Below are 5,555 nucleotides of genomic sequence, written 5' to 3' on the forward strand. Positions count from 1 at the left end.
CAAATTCATAAAATAAAGAGCGAAAACAATTCTTAAATATAAATCCATACATAAATTAAAATAGAAAAAGTAATAAAATCAATCCTTACAAATAGACAGAGCTCCTAACCTTAACAGTAGAGGATTAGTTGCTCATGGTAGAATGTTATGGAATACGGAATGTAAATTTGTATAGAATTCCCTAATGGAATCCCCCTAATGGTACTGTTTACTAGGAGAGAAGTCTCCCATTTTTATAACTAATCCTAATTAATTTAAAATCTAAAATTTAAAATTAAGATAATATCTTTTCCTAGAATTCAAATTTGAATTTAAATTTGAATTAATTTAAATAATCAAATCTTCAATGGATGGATGGGGACCACTTGATTTGTCCATTCTGCAGCTTCTAATCTATGTTTTCTGGGCTGAAAACTGAGTCAAAACAGCCCAAAAATTGCCCCCATCGTTTTCTGTCAATTCTGCAGATCGCTCATGTGATGCGTCCGCGTCGTCCACGCGTTCGCGTCATTTATGCAGATTCCAGTCCACGCATTCGCGTCAGGCACGCGATCGCGTCATTGCGATTTCCTCCATTCCGCGCGGTTGCGTGAGCTATGTGTCTGCGTCGGTATTCGCTGGTCATCTCATTGGCTTCTTCTCTTTCTCTGCAGAAACTTCATCAAATCCATCCGAATGCTACCTAAATTAAATAAAATTGCATAAAACTCAAAATAGCATCCATAGTGGCTAAAATATAATTAATTCTTAATTAAACTCAACAAATTAGATGCAAATTCACTAGGAAAAGATAGGAAAGATGCTCACGCATCAAATAACCGCGCCATAATGGTCATTAACTTCCCCATCATCTCTTTCCAATCAACATTTAATGCCCTCTAACCTCCCTCCACTCACCACACCTTCTGGCATCACTTCATCTTCCAACCCCATTCTTTTCGATCACCATGAAAAAGAAAACGGCACTTAGAAGAAGTGGCCGAACCCCATTCCTAAAAATCTACCTTTTTCATCACCTCAAACTCACACACATATCCATCTTCATTCAACATCCTCTTCTACTCATACACCCCCTCCAAAGAGACCGAAACTATGCGCCAGAAAGTCGTTGCTCAGAAAACTTCAGGGAGAGGAAAGACTGGAAAGAACAAGCAACCGAGTGTTGAAGAAGATGAAGAGGAATCACATACTTCACCCCCTCCATCACCACCCAAGAAATCCACTCCACATGCAAAAAGCTCTCAGAAGAAGAAAAGCTTTGTGTTGCATGATACTAGAGAACCCGCAAATTTGGAATCACTAGAGTTCAAGAACAAATTTCACAAAACTCATTCACATTTTGATCCCTCTCGATTCTACTCCTGTGCCTTCTACGAATTCCACAAAGAGGTTCTGCTGAAACGTCATCTCTGCCCCTCATACCTGGTAAATCTTGAAAATCTGGCCACCAAAGGAATCAACTTTTCTTCTCTGTTCGATGCCCTGAAGTGGACTCCACTGGTTCACATTCAGAAACTTGTTTACCCGGGGCTGGTCCGGGAATTCTATGCAAATATGCGTTTGATAGATGGCTCAATTCATTCTTATGTCAAGCGTGTTTACATGACTCTCAATCCTCAAACCATAAGCGTTGCTCTTGGGTACGAGGATGAAGGACAAAAAATTTACATGATTGATAAATGGGATGATCAAGTTGGAGTCACACAGCAAACTGTCTTGCAACACATCTGTGCAAATCTTTCTGGATTAGACGGTTTGATCCCAACCCATCGAGTACTCGGTCCTGAGAACTCACTCTTGCATCGGATCATCACTCACATCCTCACTCCACAAAGTGGGTCTCACCATAGAGTAACAGTTTCTGACTCCATTATTCTCTTTGCCCTTATTACTTCCTCTCCAATTTCATTTGCTTATATTATGATACGTCATATGTGGGAAGCAGTTAAAAGTACTAAAAAGGCCAATCTTCCTTATGGAATGTTCCTCACATGTATCTTTGAGTATTTTAAGGTTGATTTATCTAATAAAGTTGTTGAGAACAAGGTTTCGACGATTAAAGGAGGAAGAGTTTCGGGTAGGAAAAGCAAGCGCTCAATCCCCTCCGAGCCGTCACTCAGCGATCTTGAGAGTCGTCCCCCTGAACCTTCCAAAGTAACTGCATCAATCAGGGAAGTTCTTAATGAATTCCTCAACATGTCAAAGTTAATGGTTTAATTCCACAAGGCTGCCCGGAAGTTGGCATATGAAAATGAAAAGGTTTGGAAGAAATGTCACAAAAGGGTGGGTTTCATGATTCAAAGCTTTGAGGATGAGATGGGGACAGAGGATAAAGAAGATGATTCTACTTCAGAGTTCAATCTTTCTGATGATTGATAACTGTTTCTGTGTTTTATTTGATATTGGAATTATTAGGCTCAATCTTATTTTGTAGAGGCATGACTTGATACTCACTGCTCCATGACACTTTGATATACTTTTATCACTTTAATATGCATATTTTATTGTGCTGTCAATACCTTCTTTGCAGGTGCCCCTTGATGCCAAAAGGGGGAGGAAAATGATTCCAAAATTGAAACTGGAACAGGGGATGAAATTCTGTGAGAATTTATGATCACCTCTGTTGATAATTGATAATGCGATCGGTTCATGCATTTGGTTTATATTGATTACTGCCATTATTTGATGTTTATCTTGGTAAAAGGCGTTTACTGTGCCTATAATACATGTTATTTACCTTGATAAAATGATTTATGTTGGATTTATTTTTGGCAGTTCCTTTAGCTCTTAATGGTGAAAATTGTTGTGTTTGGAAAGATTAAATCATGATTGAAAAATACTTTTCCCAACAAGATTGCTCTGATTTATTGAAAAATATTTTTGAACAGCAAGCCTTTTGCCAAAAACAGATTTGATTGATTATGGTGTAGTTTGAGCAGAAAATCAATTTATTGATAACAAATGAGTTTTGATTATCATCCAATTCTGCTCATAAATCAAGCATTCAACATTTTCAAAATTAATATGTTGAATAACATTGTCACTTGAAGCTTGATTAAAATTGTTACAGGTTAGTGCTTCCCTTGGTAAAAATGGCATATATTAAGGGGGAGCTATGTGACAATTAGAAAGGGGGAGAAATTCAAATTCAAAGGGAGTATTCTTTACTCAATCTTTAATTTCTTTCCATTTCAATTTTTTTTAATGTTTGTCATCAAGGGGGAGATTGATGAGTTTGGAAAACTCTAAATTAATATTTGTGATGACTAAACATTATTAATTGCAAAATTAATTTTGGATTAAATGTTGATTAAAATAATTTTGCAATGCATGTTTATATTGGGCCGAAAATAAAAGAAAATGTTGCAAGCCTAATAGGCTTAAAACTATCAGCCTTGGTGTTAAACTATTGTGATCATTATGGCTGAAGCAATTTATGATAAATTGGGCCAGAACTCAAACATTACCATAAGCCCAATTGGTTTGGCTAAATCAAAATATTATTGGGCCAGATTAAATGTTGTTGCTACCAAGCCCAATTTTAATTTTGATGAATGCCTCTCATGCTTGTTTGGTCCGAAACCAAAATGAGAAAGAAAGCAAAGTTACTTCATGTTTCCAACGGATTCCATTTATCATTATGGGATGGATCTCAAAATCTAATTTGCTAGCATTGGAAACATAAATGTGAGAGAGAGAAATTGATTTGATGGCTTCAGTAGCTTTACACGCTACCTTATGCAAGGAAGTTGAACTTTAATTTTACTTTATCATTACCCATTAGTTAGTGTTTAAATTTCTCTCTCCTCTCTCTCATCTTTGCTTCCTGTTTTGGTCTTTACACAGCAAACCATGAAAGCTCTTGCAACATATCAAGATGAAGCTATGAGCAAGCTAAAGACCATCTCAATGATGGCAAGAAAACATAAAAAAAAAAAAGTATGTTGTGGCTGAGATCTTCGACCATAAATGGTAAGATATGGTGACAAGATCTTGGCTTCTTCATACCAAAAAGGGTTGAAGAAGATTTCGGCCAGCAAGAAAGAGATTCTTGGAGGCATGGCTTGTCTTTGATTCTGCTCAACCACCACAGGAAGTAGCTAGAGTGGCGAAGTGATGATAGAGGCAGAGATTGAAGCAGATGAAGTCATCATCATCATGAAGCATCAAAGGCCAGAAATCCTTCTTGGAGAGCAAGTCAAGGATGGAGAGCTCGGATTGATGAAGGGTGATGACCAAGGAAGGACTAGAGGTAATTGCATGTTGGGTTTTGCATAGTTATCTCTTCTCTCTCTATGTGGCCGAACCAGTTCTGTTTCTTGGAGAAGAAGAAGTTGGCTTGGGTTTTTGACTTCAAGTGTGGAGGCTTCTCTCTTCTATAAAAAGAGTGAACACCCACTGTTTGGAGCAAGGAGTTAGAAGTAAACAGTGAGAGTGCAAGGCACAGGATTCTCAGAGCTACCTAAGCTTACAGATTTTCTTCTCCTTCAATGTATTATGTTTAGTATTTTTCTGTTTAATTTTGTCATGTCTTGAGTCTCATGGAAAAAGGCAAACAGTGAGGTTTGTATGAAAAAGCCATAGAGCGGAAAAAGGTAGAGAGTGCAAAATTAAAAGAAAAAAGCCATAGATGTTCTTAGAGTTCCTTTGTTCATCTATGTTGTATTTCATGATTCTGTGGGAATTTCCTTGTAAATTGGGTTAGCACTTTACAGTTTGTAATCAGGATTGATTATAGTGAAATTCCATCATTGTTGTGATGGAGACTGGATGTAGGCTGCATAGCACTTAGCAGCTGAACCAGGATATATCTGGGTGTAATATTCTCTCTACTACATTTCTGTTTCTACTGCACAGGAGCTAAAACCAGAAATAGCCCGTGCCAAGTGACGAGACAAAAATAAAAAGTCTCGTGGCTAAGGACGAGATAAAAACACAAAAGTCTCCTCAAAGACCAGAAAGCGTAATCAAGTCAAAAAGGGGGCTAAGATTCAACCCCCCTTCTTTTAGCCACTGAAACCATCAATGTTAAACACCAAATACTACATTAAAAACTAAACTTATTAAAATCCAAACATATTAATAATGAATAATCATTGTCTAATGAAAAAGTCATATATATTTTTTTATTTTTTATTTAATTAATATATGATCGGGTTCGTGGGTTGGTTCGGGTTCTGTACCCTCAAAACCGATATCCGAACCAATCACTAACAAAAGTCGTCATTTTGATTCGGGTTGGACCCGACTATTCGTTGATTTCAAAATCAATTTAATTGGTTCGGTTCGGATTCGGACAGGTAATCGGGTACCCGCCACCCGTGCTCACCCCTAGCAGATTCTGAGTGGGTTACCTACTAGGATTTAGAGAGTTTTACTGCTTTAGTGAAAAACTCAAAAATTCACTCGTTTCTCTTTATGGTTCACTCATCGTAAAAAATAATTTTATATTAATTTTTATGTTATAAAATAATAAATAAGGATTAAAGATATTTTTCTTTTCCACTACTTTAGTATTATTTTTAATTTCGATAAAAAAATTAACCTTTTCCCTC

Source organism: Arachis ipaensis, chromosome B09, assembly GCF_000816755.2.
Source record: "Arachis ipaensis cultivar K30076 chromosome B09, Araip1.1, whole genome shotgun sequence".
NCBI classification, from domain to species: domain Eukaryota; kingdom Viridiplantae; phylum Streptophyta; class Magnoliopsida; order Fabales; family Fabaceae; genus Arachis; species Arachis ipaensis.